Below are 18,414 nucleotides of genomic sequence, written 5' to 3' on the forward strand. Positions count from 1 at the left end.
TTATTTGTAACTTTACAGAGAATCAATTCTGCATTAGATTTATAACCCTGTCAAAAATTCATTTCTGAAAAATTAAGAAAGACACCTCATCATAATCAAGGAAAGCCAAATTCTATTTTGGGGATTGTTGTGGTTCAGGTCAGAAGCTCCACAATGTTTTATAAAGCCCACCTGGATCACAAGTTTTGTACCTTGAACTTGGCCAGAATAAGCATGAACCACCTCAGGTATGGTTCAAATGACCCATTAGGGAACTTCTTTCAAACAAAGTTTAATTAAGAATATAGTTAATATGCATGGAAAGAAAATTAGCAATAACTTAGCAAAGGCTACTCTTGTGATACTGGAACTGAGTCCTCTGGATGAATGCAGCAGTCCCCTTGAAACACTCAGAACAGTTTCAAGTCAGAGCAGTTTCCAAACCAGTGTGACACACAAACAGCAGATTTTTTTTACTCCAAGAAGGTTTTTAGCTAAACAGCAGAATTTCCCAAAACCAGACAGAGAGAGAGACAGACACAGCTTTCAGTCTGATGTCCCTTCTAAAACTCAAACCTGCTGCTCCAAACTGAAAATGAGAGTGCCTGTCATCTGGCCTCCTGACAATGCAGAGTCATAAACATCTCAGTAATTTAAAGAAACCCCCATTCAACAGCAATGAAAGGACAACTCCAGATAGCCAGCAATAAATGACATCAGCTGAGGCTGTGAGAGCATAATTTTTAAAAATTATCTTTAAGGTACACTAACATCACAGGATTTAAATTTTTTGTAACTCAATCATTCAACACGATAATGGAGGTTAAATTTACATCTATTTTTATAGGATCATAAAATCCCTACATGCAAAAAGGAGGCCACTTGGCCTATCAATCTGCACTGACTCTCTAAAAGAGCATCAGACTGAGGCTCAAACACCCACCCCTTTCCCATAACCCACTTGTCCTTCTAAACTACATTTCGTGGGACACTAAGGGCAAATTTAGCAAGGCCAATCCATCTAATCTGCACAACTTTGGACTGTGGGAGGAAACTGGAGCACTCAGAAGAAATCCACACAGACATGGGGAGAATGTGTAAACTCTAGACAGTCACCCAAGGCTGTAAATGAACTCGACTGTGAAGTAGCAGTGCTTACCATATGGGCATTAAACAGGCACAATGACCAACTTAGCAGTGGGACACTCAGAACCCAACAGGTTTTGATCACTGCTGAACTTATCAGTCCTATATTTCAGATATCTCAACCAGCTGTCAGAACCATACAGATGAGCAACCTAAAGCCTATTTTATATCCCTTTGCAAAAACTGGTCGGAGATAAACAGAACAGGAGTCAGGCCTACTCAACTTTTCCATGTTAATTTCCATTACATAACGTGGCCTGATGTTTTTGAATAGATCACTGTTCTGAACACTGGTCACTTGACCATGTGGTTTAATGCTGTCAAATGGAATAACATGACTTTGAGTAATCTTCCTCTGATTTATAATAGATACGCCACAGTACAGACTGTTATGGGATTCCATTTATAACAGGAGACATCACCATAATCCAGTTTTCTGCAATATATTCTGTAACATACCAGTCATAATTTTAACATGTTAAAAAAAAGTTTTAAATATTTTAAAACTTTATAAAATTATTTCAGTTTCTGAATCCTCCAAAATATTTGCACTTTCCAAATTCTGTTCACTTGATCATCTGCAAGTTGAGTCACACCATCATCTGTGGTCATGTCTTCAGCTGCCCAGACCCTAAAGCTCTGAAATTCCATCCCTATCTCCACCTCTCCACCACCCCACCACCCCTCCCATTTTTAAGTTACTTCTTTAAACCTACTTTTTAACCAAGCCCTAATATCTCCTTATCTGGCTCAATATCAAATTTTCTCTTATCATAACTTTGTTCATTGATTTATGATGTAAAAAGTTCGATATAAATACATGTCATTTTTGTGTTAAATACAAATGCTGATGCTGGGTTAAACCTGGAGGAGAGGGAAAACCATGTGCTTTGCACACTTGGAAAATGTTTGTTCTATTTAAAGATAAATTGAAAGTAACTATCATATAACATGTAACCGAGATCAGCAATACAATGAATCCTTTAAACCTTGTAACTGAGATCAGAGGTTTTCTCGAGTATTTAAATTTGGATTTAAAGTTTCTGAGAAAATATCTTAAATATTCAGGTTAAAGGGTTTATATAATTAAAATTATGATAATGCAGAATATTAGCAAATTAAGTTGCTAGTTCAAGCAACAAGTTGAAATAAACCAATGTTAAACTCTGCAATCAGAACCAAAAGATATCTGAATAGTTAACAAGAAGCTGCTTTCAAGTTCAAAAGCTAAAAAAAAACACTTTGGACTACTAATTCACAGTAAAATCATTAGCTAAATGTGTAAAAAGGAAAGTAAATTAAGAGAAGTTTTACTCAAAAAGTCAGAATGATCAATGTAGAATGTCGCTGTACTTCCCTCTACTGGTGGAAGGTGACACAATTCATGTTACAGTCACGTTCTGCTTAGAGCAAGTTAGTTATCAAATAAGTGGAATACAACAACATGCTAAGAACAACCATATTTGATCAGTGTGTGATTAAATTGTTTGTTCAGAGTGCCTGAACAATAGTTCTCTCAGCCAACATGATTTAAAATCAGATTAGCTAACCAATCATTCATCTAGTCCATTTGTGGAATCTTTCTATGGGCAACTGGCTCCTATATTTGCCTATAACAGTGACTGTACTTTAAAAAGCTTTGGGTATCCGGTGCATGTGCTAAGGTTCAATAACAGTGCTTTTTTTTTCATCAGCACTGAGATACTTCATGATATATATTTCATTACTGCAGTGAAGACATAAGGGAAAAATTATTTTTTTAAGTATCTAGCGAAAACACAAAACGAGTTCTGCTACATTGGCTCCCAGTCTGGCAATGCCTTGATATTAAAAATGCTTATGTTTTGTTTTCAACTCCCTCCATGGCTTTGTTTTGCTCTGGGCAGGGTTTTATGGCCTTGTTTGGGTGTGACCAGAAATTCCTGCCCGAGGTTATCAGAGATTTCCATTGTCGGACCTCCACCCGCTCCGATTCCATGGTGGGTCAGGTGGTAGAGTTCCAGCCTCTATTTCTGCAACTTCCTTCCCCAACAATTCTCTGAGAACTTGCTGTTTTTCCGATACTACGCATCTCCAATTTTCTTCCCTCTCACGTTGCCCTCTGGAATTCAAGAACAAAGGAACAAAGAACATAGAAAATTACAGCACAGGAACAGGCCCTTTGGCCCTCCAAGCCTGCACCGACCATGCTGCCCAACTGAACTAAAACCTCCTACTCCTCTGGGGACCATATCCTCTATTCCCATCCTTTTCATGTCTTTGTCCAGATGCCCCTTAAAACTCATGATCGTATGTGCTTCCACTACCTCCCCTGGCAACATTTTAAGGGAGGGAATTCCCTCCCTTAAAACTTCCTTCTTCTCCTTTAAATGCATCTCATTGATTCGCCCAGTTTAATGTTAATAGTGGAGTAGGGAAGATGCCAGGCCATGAGGTTACAGATTCTGGTTGAATACAATTCTGCAGCTGTAGCTGGTGGCCCACAGCGCATCATGGATGCCCAGTTTTGAGTTGTTAGTACAGTCCAAAATTGATCCTACTTAGCATGTAATGCCACACAACATGATGAATGTTATCCTCAATATGAAAGTGGGGCTCCATTTCCACAAGGAATGTGTGGTGGTTTCTCCTCCCAATACTGTCATTGGCATCTAACACAAGTAAATTGGTGATAATGAAGTCAAGAAGGCTTATTGGTTCACTCACCAATGCCACAAATTCAGTCCAGTAGGTATGTCCTTTAGGGATCATCCAGCTAGGTGATGGATACTGAAGTTCCCCACCTGGGTACATTCTGCATCCTTACCACCTTCAGTGCTTTTTCTAATTGTGTTCAACACTGAGCAGTGCTGATTTATCAGCTGAGTGCGGATGGTATGTGGTAATCAGGTTCTGTGCCCATGTTTGGCCCGATGCCACGAAACTTCGTGGGGTTCAGAGTCAACGTTGGGGGCTCTCAGGCAACTCCCTCGTGACCATACACCGCTGTGTCACCACCTCTGGTGATGGTAGTGTCAGAGGCATTGTCTGTAAGGAATGAAGCTCTCAGTATGAATATGTCAGGTTGTTCACCGACTGGTCTGAAAGACAGTTCTCACAATTTTGACACAAGACCCCAGATGTTCATAAGGAGAACTTGGCCTGATCGATAGGGCTGGGATTTCTCTTGCTGTTTCTGGTGCCTAGGTTGATGCGTTTATTTTCATTCCTTTTTGTGGACCATTTCAGAGGGCACTTAAGAGTAAACCACGTTGCTCTGGGTCTAAAGCCATATACAGACCAGGATGAAAAATTCTCTTCCCTGAAGGATATTAGTGAATCAGTTGGGCTTTTACGATTTTTGACATGATCACCGTTACTGACACTGTTAAAATTCCAGATATATTAACTGAATTTAAATTCCACCAGCTGCCATGGTGGGATTCAACCCATGGCCCCAGAGCATTAGCCTGGGCTCTGAATGACTAGTCCAGTTATAATGCCACTTGCCCCTCCTCCCCTTCACTAAAAACCTTTCCATTGACCATGTGTTGAAATTGATGTTGCATTTCCCAGTAAAGAGGTCATTTGCAAAACCATGGAAAACAAGGAGTTTGCCAGAACTTTGTTCTTTGCAATACTCCAAGATCAAAATACTTAAAAGAGGAGATGCTGGCAGTACTTAAAGTAGACGTGTCCCCTGGTCCAGATCCAGATGAGATGCATCCAAAGTTGCTAAAGGAAATGAGGGTAGAAATTCCAATCTTTTTCAGATGGAGGGTGATGTCAGACGATTAATGGATCACAAACGTTACACTCTTGTGCAAGAAAAGGGATTAGGATAAACCTGGTGTATACAAATCAGGTTTTAACATCGGTGCTGGGGAAACCTCTATAAACATTAATTCAAGAAGAATGTAACAGCCACTTGGACAAGCATGGGCTAATAAAAGGGAATCAGCACAGATGTGTTAAAGGTAAATCATGCTTGGTTAATTTGATTGTAATTTTTCATATGAGGGAAGAGAGAACAGATGAGAACAATGTAGGTGATGTGCAGACAGATCTTCAAAGCATATTTGCTAAATTACCACATAATATGCTGGTTAGCAAAACTGAAATCCATGGGATAAATGTTTCAGTAACAACGGTGATTCAAAATTGACTTTGGGATAAAAAATAGACCTGGACCTTCATCTTTGAGGTGAAGTGAGGGGCTGGGGTGGGGAGGTGGGGAGGTGGGGGAGGGGATATGGCATGCAGTCGGGCCAGCTGGAAAAGGGAAGGGGATTGGAGGTAGCCACAGGTGCTTCTGGATACTGAAGCAGCCGTTTAGAAAACCTGCCTTGTTGCTTTGTCTCAGTTATAATGAAAAGGTAAGACCATTTAGCCTCACATCTCATCATTCCCTACACACTGTCCATGCTCCATCCATGCCACTCCCCATGGTTCCTCATGCCCCAGTGGCATGTTACATCCCCCAACCCCATGGCTCCTCATGCTCATAATACCAAATTGTGGTACTTCCACTCCCATTGACCCATTGCACTATACACTCCATTGAACCAATGAATCCAAGAACCCAAAAGGGACAACAGTATGTATAAAAAAAGGTTTTCAAACAAGTCATTCAATCATTACTTCCCAATTTGCTTTTTAAAAAATCCTCTTACTACAATAGAAGTGTCAATCATCCAAATGTTTTAAATAGCAGAAACTGTAAGGACTTAAAATCTCTTAACTTTGCATAAATAAGCATTGTGCAATTGACAGCAGAGATCAGAGAGCCTGATCTGTCAATAAAGCAATTTTTTCCCTGCCACTATAGTTTTCCAAAATTTAATGGATATCTTGGCTCTCACCCTAGATTGGTAATTTTTTGCACCTTCTTCAATGCCTCTATATCTCATAACATGAAAAGCAGGACAGCGTACTCAAATGCCTTGTCTTACTAATGCATTACTCATCTGTCTCAAGTGCAGGCGAACAGCATACATTGTTAAACTTAGTTATCATAACTGATGAAATCTTAGAAGTTATAACTGATGGAAAGTCAGCTGACAGAATTTAAATGGAGCACAGGAATTATCCTTTGAAAACTGGCACTTCAGGAAAAGATCTCACTTCCTTTTTGTCCACCATCCTGTACACTTAGGCAGTATTAGAAGCACCAATGTTTCAGGAAAAAAAATGTTCTGTCATACTACCCCTGAATATTTCTGTGAGGAATGAAATTGTTATCCTAATGCCCTGATGGAAACATCATGAAATTGCCCTGAAGAAATAAAAATCAATATCTATGAGGAATGAAAGTGCTTTGGTAGTATACTGAGAACTTAAGGACTAAGACCCAAAATATGTTGGGTGGGGTGGGAAGGGAGGATGTGAGATGTATGAGATGGTGGAGAAGAAGAAGTGAGGTATTTTCCTAAAGTTTATTGGATAAAAGAATGAAGGAAAACAATTACACTCCATTCTTTAGCACCAATTTTCAAAAGATAATTCCTGGGCTTCATTTAAATTCTGCCGGCTGACTTTCTATCAGTTATAATTTCTGAGATTTAATCTTCTCAGGCCGAATATATTTGGGTTTGATGTAACTTTGCATTAAAGCCTTAAATTTCAAACATCCTGACTCTCGTTAGAGTTTAGAAGAATGAGGGGAGATCTCATTGAGACGTATATGATGAATGGGATGGATAGGATAGAGGTGGAGGGACTCTTCCCGCTCAGAAAGGACAGTAGGACTAGGAGGCACAGCCTCAAGATAAAGGGGGGGCGGTTTAGAACGGAGTTGAGGAGGAACTTCTTCACTCAAAGGGTGGTGAATCTCTGGAATTCTCTGCCCGTTGAAGTGGCGGAGGCTGCCTCGCTAAATATTTTTAAGACGCGGGTTGATGGGTTTTTGATAAGCGAGGGGATTAAGGGTTATGGGGAGAGGGCGGGAATGTGGAACTGAGCCACGACAGATCAGCCATGATCTTATTGAATGGCGGGGCAGGCTCGAAGGGCTAGATGGCCTACTCGTGCTCCTATTTCTTATGTTCTTATGTTCTTAATGAATTCTAGAGTTGCAGGAAACAGAGACACGTTGCCATCGCTAAAGGGGTTCAAAAAAGACATGCTGCCTATCACACAATTCAACAATATTGTGCATGAATTTCAGTGCTGGTACAGGTACATAGGCCACAAGCCTTAGCAACTGGCTGATTAAATTAACAGCATGTTATTTGGCTGTTCATAATAGTTAGAGCATAGACCATACTCAACCAGTCCACATTTGAAAAACCAAAACTAACTGTTAGATGTTATTCAGTAATTGGACAGCACTTGTTGAACAATCCTAAGTGTGCCAATGGCTATATTAACAACCAATGTAAGATCATCAGGTAAGCTCATACAGGCACATGCATTTAGTAGAAGCAGTATATATTCATGCACAAGGCCCCATTCTCTGTAAATGAAAGGAATATGTTTAAACCTTACATGGTTTTTAATTACTTGGGAGTTTTTGATCCTATAGTTCTCCACTGCTTTATCCAGGGCAATGCTTTGGGCAATCAGAACTGACTTTCCAATAATTAATACCCTTTTCTCCTTTATGGTGGCATGATAGCACAGTGATTAGCATTGCTGCCCCACAACACCAGGGACCTGGGTTCGAATCTGACCTCAGGTCACTGTCTGCATGGGTTTCCTCCAGGTGTTCTGGTTTTCTCCCACAGTGAAAAGATGTGCGAGTTAGGTTGATTGGCTATGATGACATTGCCCTTTAGTGTCAGGGGGACTAACAGGGTAAATGCTTGGGATTATGGGGATAAGGCCTGTGTGGAATTGTGGTCAGTTCAGACTAAATGGACCAAATGGCCTCCTTCTGTACTATAGGGGGTATATGTTCGATGTTCCTTCAGTATAAAATGTTGTGATCATTTTGAAATTTGGTATTCTTACATTTGTCCTGATAAGTGCAAGTTAAAAGCTTCAGCATTATTCAACAACATTCAGGTTGTCTACAACCAGGTGATAATTCTAGAGATATAGTTTTGTCACAATGGATGGTGATTGTAATTTTAGTAACATTTTTTTAAAGACTGATCCCTTAGCTTTCTTTCAATTTAGGTAGAAGAGTTTCAATATGGAAGAAGAGTTTACAGCAGTAATAGATTTTGAAATTACTGAAGACAATATGCTGAAGGAACTAAATTTTATTTTCGAAGGAAGCCTGGTCCAATGTGCAGAAAATTATGATTTTTACACTTGATTTGGAAGCAGTCTGGGGAATTTTTGAGCCTGCTGCAATTCTAAATGTCATAAATGAAAATATACAGCCTTTGCAATCCGCTCTTTATTTTGTTTCTAGACATTGCCAGGTCCATAATTGCAGTGACAAGAATGCTCAAATAGTCTGTTATTAATTCACAAAGACCATTCGCCTCATCTCCAGTAATGCATCAAAGGAACAGCCTTCAGTCACTGAAAGTCTATCACACGAAAAGTCAACTCAGTCCTGATGGTTGTTTTTTCTATTTGTTCAAGGGACATAGACATCACTGGCTGGCCAGCATTTATGCCCATCCCTATTTACCCTTGTTCAGAGGGCAGTTGAGAGTCAACCACGTTTCTGTGGCTCTGTACTCACATGTAGGCCAGACCAGGTAGGAGAGCAGATTTCCTTCCCTAAAGGACATTAGTGAACCAGATGTCTTTTTCTGACAATGGACAATGGTTTCATGGTCATATGTAGATTCTTATTTCCATGTGTTTTTTATTGAAATTGAATTCCACTGCTCTGGTGGGATTTGAACACAGGTCCCCAGAACATTAGCTAAGCTTCTGGATTAGTAGTCTAACTATTTAGTAGTTAGGAGTCTATCGCCTCCCTAGTTGCAAAATTTTTCCAATTGAGCAGTATAAAATCCATCATATTTTCCTGAAGAAGAGTTGTACGGACTTGAAACTTTAACTCTATCTCTCTACAGATGCTGCCAGACCTACTGAGTCATTCTAGCATTTTCTGTTTTTATTTGCTTTCAATCTGACCCATACTGAAATACGTTCAATTGTGAATTTTCAACAGTCAGGTGTTGGGTATCATTGCACGTATACATTCTAATAGCTTGGGAAGCCTGGAAGCGGAATGCTAATGCAATGGCTCAGTTAAGAGTTTACTGACAAATTCACTGCACAAACCCCCAGGCTCCTCACCTGCTCAGAGTGCTCTGAAACATTTCAAATTCAATTTTCAGTCTCCCATCTCCCTGGGTGGCACAGTGGTTGGCACTGCTGCCTCACAGTGCCAGAGACCTGGGTTTGATTCCTGGCTTGGGTCAGTGTCTGTGTGGAGTTTGCACGTTCTCCTCATGTCTGTGTGGTTTTCCTCCGGGTGCTCCAGTTTCCTCCCATACTCCAAAAATTCATGCTGGTTAGGTGCGTTGGCCATGCTAAATTCTTCCTCATGTACCCGAACAGTCGCTGGAATGTGACGAATAGGAGATTTTCCCAGTAACTTCGTTGCAGTTTTAACATAAGCTTATTTGTGATACTAATAAATAAACTTAAAAACTTATTGCAGCTCCCCGTCAAAATTTGTTCACTGGATTCAATTGGTAAGAGTGCATTTATTGCAGTTCAAGCTGACAGCCAATATTTCTCCTTTTCAATTTATAAGTACTCTACTCAATGATCTCGGTCACTGCAGAAAATACTTTTAAAGAGATTGCCAGGACTGATTAGTTTACTATATCCGGAAGACAGCCTGACAATAAATTGAGCAATGGTAATCTTGAGGACAGGAAATGTTTTAAAAATGAGAAATACAACCCAAACATGGTGAACAGATCAAGCATTCTAATCCTCTGAACACACACCAAACAAAATTTGGATACAATCTAGGAAATGAGCTTGCAGTTCCTAGCGTAATAAATCAAAGAAAATTTTTTTCTCCAAAATCAGACAATAACAGATGAAAATATTATAAATATTTAATGAAAGTACTTGGATACACTAGAAAAGTAAATGAAAATAAAAGCTTTTGTTGAGCATACACATCTCAAAGTCATGATTAGGGAATATCTGGATTGCTGACTTTCTTACCCTCTCGTGATCCATGGAAGCCCATTATACACATTATATGTTATTATTGTTTGTTACAAAAAAATCAAGAGACATAAAACAAATGCTTTATATTAACACCTGAAATTGTGTACAGCATATATTAGTTTTGGTTTCTAAGGCTGTGTGGCAGTGGATTGTAAAACATTTGAGGGAGCCAAGCATGGGAAGTTCCTGAGAATACAGTGGGGGAGATTTTGGGCTGAATCTCCCGTTCTGGAGTCTAAGTCCGGTGTCATTCCTGCTGGAAGATGGGACGATTGAATTTGCACGATCTTCCACTTTTCAGCTCATTAATTATACATCCGCAAGGAGCATGGTGAATCTCATAGAAGGTGCAGGGAGAAAGTCACCCCCCCATCCCCTTTACCTCATGAGGTTGAAGGTAGCATATATAAATGGCACCTGGACAATGGAGGCCTGGAGATCCACATTATTCCTCCAGAGTCCTTACAGCTGCAGCCCATACTGGAGAAGCTGGCATTTGTGAGCATTCACATCCAGGACATATGCTCTTGCATTGCCTCTTGCTCATTTTTAGATAAAAACAGCGCCTGCAATACATCCATGGTTAGGCCAATGCTTGCCATTACAGTGGACCCTGTATGCCAGCATCTTGACCTTCTTGAGACCCAGCTGCCTCTTGCTACTGAGGCCCTTGTTACTTCTGACCCTGTGCCAACTGGCCATAGGCACTCATTTGCCTCATCTGGATGAGAGCCATTACCAAGGAAGGGTTGCCTGCAGCCTGCAGCATCCCCACCTTAGTGGATCTGTGAACAAATTCAAGTGATAAATTTAATGAGCACATCCTTTACAGGTTACCTTCCACCTCAAAGCCAGCAGACCAGGGCTAATTACTTTACCTGGCCTTGTCCACGGACATGATGTCCCCACCCACCATTTCCAGGTGAAGGACAATTCAACAGTGCTCTCCCATTCATAGAGTCGTACAGCACAGAAAAGGACCTTTGACCCATCGAATCTGTAATGGCAATAACTCCCACTAAAGTCATGCTAATCCCATTTTTCAGCACCTGTTCCATATCCTTTAATGTTAAGATGATTCAGGTGCTCATCCAAATGCTTTTTAGAGGTTGTAAGGTTCCAGTCTCCATAGCTTTCCCAGGCAGTGCATTCCAGATTCTCACCACCCTCAGTGATTTTTTTTTTCTAAAATCCCCTCTGTACTCTTAAATTATGCCCCCTTGTGATTGACCCCTGAATCAAGGGAACAGCTGCTTCCTATTCACCCTGTCCAAACCCTCAGTACTCTTGTACATCTCAATCATGTCCCCCCTGTCAGCCTTCTCTGCTTTAAATAAAACAATCCAAGCCTACCCAGTCTCACCTTATTGCTCAAATGTTCCATCCCAGGCGACATCCTGGTGAATCTCCTCGATACTACCTCTAGTGCAGTCACATCCTTCCTATAGTGAGGTGACCAGACTGCACACAGTATTCCACCTGTCGGCTAACGTTCTGTACAGCTCCAGAATAACCTCTTAAATGTGACTACACATCGAGCCATTGCTCTTTTACCAGGGTCATGGGGATTATGTGCAAGAAGCCTCTCTCTGACACTATTCCAAATGTTTCCTCTCTCTGGAGGGATTACCTTGGCACCATGGTCAGATTAACTACATGATCTTTTGTCAGCCATGACCATTCACCCAGGGGTGTGGAGGTTTGGAATCATAAGTTGGCTGCCATCCACCAGCCAGGCCCCTTGGAGATATTCCATCTCCCTCTCTCTCTTCAGCCCTGTCTCTGACTACAATCAATGGCAAATGGCACAGAATGAGTGGTAGCTCCACACCTTGCTGGGATCTGAGATGCATGGAAACAAACCTGCCATCATCTGACATTCAGCATCAAAAAGAGAACACAACTGAGCATGGCTGACATCTAGTTATTAATTAGCTACTAATACTAGTTAATAATTATTAGAGTGTCCTTTAGCGGGCTACTTGTGCTGACCTTGAACTCCACTCACCTGAAAAGACCATCCTCCCAACTTGAGGGATCTCACTATGTGGTCAAGGTTAGTTTGGAAAAATGGTTTGCGTCCTGACTTTCAATTTCACTCTGCTACCTTCTACTCTTCCTTGTCACCCAGCAACTTTACCCAAGACCCTAGGCCCATCCAGTATCACCATTCCTCTCACCTCTATCACCCATCAACTTCTCTTCTCTCCCCCATTGTTCTGGATCTCCAGGTGCTTCTCTTTCTTCAAAGCCAACATCCATTATTGCTCCATGCCCCTGTTATCAGAGCCAATCTGACCAGGAACTTAGTTTGGAGGATGAATTTAATTCCAGTGAGTTGGCTTTGTAATGAGCATGCATGACATGCTAACGCATGCAAATTTGGTTCCCAGCATTGTTCGTCGGGAAGCTCGATCTTTGAAGTCAGGAAAGCAAGATTCCAACCATCTACCTCGTCATTGGGAAACTTTTTTTTGCTTCCTACTAAATTAAATGTTCCTGTCTGCCATGATCCCTGCTGCTGGCAGAACTGGAAGATTCTGCCCATTGTCTATAGACTGCCAAGGAAATAAGCCTCACATTAGTGCCATATACAACTTCAAACATGTCTGGCTGTGTCCTAATGCACTTGCATCAAAGACATTCTTCACATTAGAGGTAAGGCTCTTAGATTTCATTTTCACAGAAACAAGACAAAATAATGAAACAAGATGCAAGAATGCTGAGTAATAAAAGAAAAGGTAACAGAGTCATGATAAAGCAGTAGTCTTGGGTATAAGTGCTGTGAGGCAGCACTGCTGCCTCACAGCATCAGGGACCGGGATTCAATTCCAGCCTTGGGTGACTGTAAGGAGTTTACACATTCTTCGTGTCTTCAAGAGTTTCCTGCAGGTGCTCCAGTTTCCTCCCACAGTCCAAAGATAGGTTAGGTGGATTGGCCATGCTAAATTGCCTCTTAGTGTCTCAAGATGTGTGGGTTAGGGGGATTAGTGGGGTAAATACATGGGGTTATGGTGATAGCACCTGGGTCAGTGCAGACATTCAGCAGTCTTTGACCCATTTTTTAAAGTTGCTCATCAATTCTCAAGCAATCACACATGGTGACTAACCCAAGCAACACCATTCTACCAGACTTTAAAAAATAATTTATATGCTAGGATGGCTTCTTGTAGCAATACAGACTTCATTTCCATTATGGCAAGAGTGCACCAACAGAAAAGGAAGTTATGCCCAGGCTTGATACATCAAGTCATAGACTTGCACAAGTGTTTCTGTGACAGCCTGTCAGAAACAGAGGTCCCATTTTTCCCAAATAATGTGATTGGTAGCAGAGAGGATGGAAATTTGGCAATTTCCTACATCAGCAGTTCCCAACTTCTCAACTCTCTGAGGGACATGAGATGGACATATGCCTAGTGCAACTAGGCGCACCAAGCCAGCAAAGCAGAAACTTGACCTGAAGACCCTATGAAAAACACGAAGCAAAATATTTCAGCGCGATCCCCTGACAAAGTGGTACAGTGAAGATAGCTTTAAAGATCTTTCCTGGCAATGATCACACAGCAAATTTTACTATTCTGGCTTTTCATACCCTAATTTACTAAAGTTCCAAACTATTCTTTTCAACTGATGGCTGTGTTCAGGTATCTGAAAATATAAAATGTCTTAGCTTATTTCAATCTATGTAATGTTGGATTGAGATAAATCATGTTCTCAACTTCTGTGATTCAAAAACGTTACATTTTCAGAGCAGTCATAAATGAATCAGCGCAGGGATAACAAATCTTAAAGTCAAACTCCTGACTGGAGATTGTACCTAAATGAACTGATCATTGTAAAAAACAATCTCATCAAATTAAAGGAAACCATTTTATGAAGAGATTTCCTTGCTTCAGCCCACAGCGTAATCCACATTATTGATACCCAGACGGTGATCACACACATTTAAGATAACAAATACTAATAATTAATGCACTGCATTTTTCAAACAAAATTGACTTAATTCATCATCATTAATGGTCAAAGGGTGGTTGGATATGAGGTAAATAAAAGCGACTGACAATGTACTGTGGCTGTACAATCTACTGTGACTCTCTCTTCAAGGCAGAGACAGATTAATAAAGGGGTCAAGGGTTATGGGAAAAAGGCAGGAGAATGGGGATGAGAAAAATATCAGCCATGATTGAATGGCAGAGTGGACTTGATGGGCTGAGTGGCCTAATTCTGCTTCTATATCTTATGGTCTTTGCTAGCTGCCATACTCTGGCAAAGGTCACGGCATTACTGGTATTTCTGCCACATTTTCAGCTCCATTAGAGCAAGAGCAACGTCAAAGGAAACCCTGGGCCCATAAACTAAACAGTGTGTTGCAAAATAGCAGTAGCTCCTATTTCACAGAGGTACAAATAGAAGACCTACAGATATCAATGGATAGAATGAATGAAGTGGTGAAAGCCTACAAAAAGAAAAAAAATGGCCTAAAAGGAACAAACATTCTAAAGATTTGAATAAATAATGATGGGAAAGCAGAGGCCAAGGTAAATGGTCAACAGCTAGAATAGCAATGGCAAAGAATGCATACTCCAAAGATAAAGAATTATTCAACAAAGAAACAAGTCAAGATCTTAAAAATGTTATTAGGATCTGGGACTTCATACAAGATTGAAAGATGGAGCTTCAGAAAAAAAGACATCCAAAGGCTGGAAAATGAATGCGGAGCAGGATGGTGTGGGTCAATATGAGAAAATACAATTGAAATGAAGATGTTCTCAGGATTTTGGAGGTGGAAGGATTGTTAGTAAATATCATCCAGAAAGGCAACAAGTTGAATTGGCCATATTCTAAAACATAGGAACTTGCTGAAGGATGTGACTGAAGGAGGATTAGACAGATATAGATCAAGAGGGAGAAAGAGAATAATGATGTTTGACAACTTGAAGTAGAAAATGGGAGACTCCTATGAACAACTGAGGAGGAAAGCAGAAGACCACAAGGCAAGAGGAAATAAATAGAGGAGCTGCTCTTCGGCACATAGAACCATAGAATCCCTACAGTGCAGAATAGACAATTTGGCTGCATTCAGAATAGACCAGTCTGCACCAACTCTCTAAACAACATCGCATATAGGTCCTCCCCTTCACCCTATCACCGTAACCCTGTGCATTTACCATGGCCAATCCATTTAACCAATATGTCTTTTGGACTGTGGAAGGAAACTAAAGTATTCTGAAGAAATTCATGCAGACACTGGGAGAATGTACAAATTCCACACAGAGGGTGGAAATTTACTGGCATGTCCGCCCAAGTTTCATACGATCCTGCCCAAGGCCAACGGAGAATGCCATTCTCCAAGCCTCGCCTGCCCCCGGAATTGGGCGGGCGTGCTGGTAAAATTCTGGTCTGGGAGTCACCCAAAGTCAGAGATGAACCCAGGTTCCTGGAGCTGTGAGGCAGCAGTGTTAACTATTGTGCCACTGTGCTGCCTGCCACCACTGCAATTCGTTAAAAGTGAAGGTTTTGGAGTCAGAATGAAAGGAGTGTTATGTTTTGCTCTGGACAATCCTCTCTTTTTCTATTCTGCATCTCATACATTGAGGTGTATTGGGAAGCTGACAAATTAATCTCAGGACAGGAGCTTGCAATTCCCAAGATGCAAGTTGACCATCTGAATTACTGAGTTACAATCAATCAGGAAGTAAATCTTGACATAAGTACTAGGGCTTCCTGTTAAAACCAATGGATATTCCGACAGTTTTGCACTAGTACTGCAAGAGAGAAAACAGGGTGAATTCTTCAATCTCGCCATTCATCGTCAGTGCAGACAATTGCATTTAGTACATTTTAGTATTTATTTTTATATTGCAAAGGAGTCAGAACAAACAAGGTTCAGTAACGAATTTATAAAGGCAATGACCTAATTAGTTTTAAAGGATGATTCACTTTGATATGTGCCACACTGATAAATGAATGGCTTTGCAATCTGTAACCCAAGCTAATTAGAAATGTCAAAGAACTCCCAATTATCATGACCTAATGCACTGATTCTAAAGAATTTTGAAAGCCTAATATATTCTACTGCTCAATCAATTAGAGGCAGACTACTAACCCACTAATAGATAGGGGGACAAATATGAGGAGGTTTTCGCTGACAAGGCGGTGGCTCAGATCGGGAAATTTCCTTGAAATACATATATCAATTTAGAAGGCTCTGTCAGACCCAGTTCATGCACTATGGAATGGAGGCAGGAAAGTGGATGAGAGCTGAGACAGGTTTACTACAAGGCCCACCTTGATTCTCTGGGACTTTGTTCCAGTTGTTTTAGAAGCTGCTAGGCCACCTCTGGTCTTCAGTCTTCACACACCATCACTTGCACTCCTCCCACCACTTCTCTCCCAACAAGTCCCATAGTTTCTCCACACCAACTCATGTCTTCCACTCATCTGCATGTCTACTCATATCCCCCATGCCACCTCCATTCCAACTCATGCCTACCACCCAACTTCCACACCACCTCTATCCATAGCCCCTTCTCCAGTATTCACCATGAGCAGACATCAGGAGCCATATGGAGATGAAAAATAAAGTAACAATTTAATACAGCTCCCACTCATATACACTTAATAATGAAAACATATCTCCCATTCATGTTACCCATTCAAAGCTTTTACAATCTCTTCAGTGATTGGTTCACTTATAAAAACAAACTTCTATTCCGACCTCACATCAAAGAGAATTCATTCTTTAATAGCCTTTTTAAACTGAAAGGAAACTGCGAACTAAATAAAACTAATTGAGATAACTGGAGATTTTGAAACTCAGCCACATGATGTAACAATAGCCATTGGAAAACGTCAACAAAGACCTTTATTGAAGCTATACAAACGAATGGCAATTTGTTTTCTAACTTACAATGGTCTGTCCATTAAAGCAAGTTTTGAGAAACTTTAGGTCATGACTGTTATGTAGACTTTATCCACCTTTCAAGAGTAGTTAGGTTTACTCTACCAATTTGTGATTCGTACATTGTGGGTTAAGGCCTTTGGCCCAGCAAAAACGGAGTCTGTTTGAATAAAGCATCAACAGGTCCTGTTCGAGTTTGTGTTCCCCTTTTGTTTATGCCATGCCCCACCTTCTTTCTACTGCCAACAAAAATTCAATCCGTCTGCCATGACTCCATAAAAATTATGAGGAGGTTTTCTAATAGATCTGTGCAAAATGATGAGAGATCTGGATAGAGTATATAAGGGAGAAACTATTCCAGTTGAAGGAAGGATCAAGAAGCAGAGGGCACTAATTTAAGGTGACTGGCAAAAAAAAATAGTAGCATGAGGAAAATACTTTCTATGCGTTAAGTAGTTAGGGTTCTAAAAGAACCCGCCTCTGTTCCCCAACCACTGGCTCCATCTCTGTCCCTGGCAATAACCTGTTAAGCCATCTGTTCACAAATGTGATGTCATATTTGTGCCATCTTGACCTCTTACCGTATCAGTAACATTGTTAATCCTGCCCAGCTCAGTTCATCACCTGTTGAAACCCTCATTTATGCCTTCACTTCCTCAGGACCTGACTGTTCCAACACAAACCTAATCTCCCAAATTCTGCTCTGTAAACTTGACGTCATCGAAAGCTCTGTAGCCTGGGTCTGACCTCACTGCAAGTCCCATTCTCCCATCGTCCTGTGCTTGTCGACTTTCATTGGCCCCTGGTCGAGCAATGTCTTGATTACAAAATGCTGCTCCTTGCTTTCAAACCCTTTTTAAATCTTACCCAATTTGGAAAAGACTCACTCAGTCCTTTATGTTCTTATCAGAATGCAAGGTCTTGAATGCTGCAATGCCATTGGCTAAAACTTCCAAATAGTTCAGTTCAGTAACCTCACCCATTGCTATCTCTGTAATCTCCTCCAATCCCATAATCCTCCCTGATATCTGCACTCTACTAATTCTGGCCTCTTGCGTATTTTCAATCCTGGTAGCTGTGCCTTCAGTGGTCCAAGCACTGAAATTCTCCCCACACTTCTCTTTCTCACTTTCCATCTTTAAGACAATTAAAACCCACCTCATCATAAAATCAGTGAAGGAGGCAGCAATTTGGCCCATCGAGTCTCCAGTGGCTCTCAGACAGAACATCCCAACGAGGCCCTACCCTCTTAATCCCACATATTTACGCCACTAATCCCCTTAATTTATGCATCTTGTAACACTAAGGGA

The 18,414-nt window shown here is 40.9% G+C and overlaps 1 protein-coding gene across 3 annotated transcripts in view; it reads right to left on the reverse strand.

Annotated features, from left to right (window-relative positions):
- c8h8orf34 (chromosome 8 C8orf34 homolog) overlaps positions 1-18,414 on the reverse strand; it is a 376,587-nt gene that overhangs the window by 117,346 nt on the left and 240,827 nt on the right. The gene's annotated exons all lie outside the window — the stretch shown is intronic.

Source organism: Carcharhinus amblyrhynchos, chromosome 8 (assembly GCF_965287045.1).
Source record: "Carcharhinus amblyrhynchos chromosome 8, sCarAmb.v2.hapA, whole genome shotgun sequence".
NCBI lineage: Eukaryota > Metazoa > Chordata > Chondrichthyes > Carcharhiniformes > Carcharhinidae > Carcharhinus > Carcharhinus amblyrhynchos.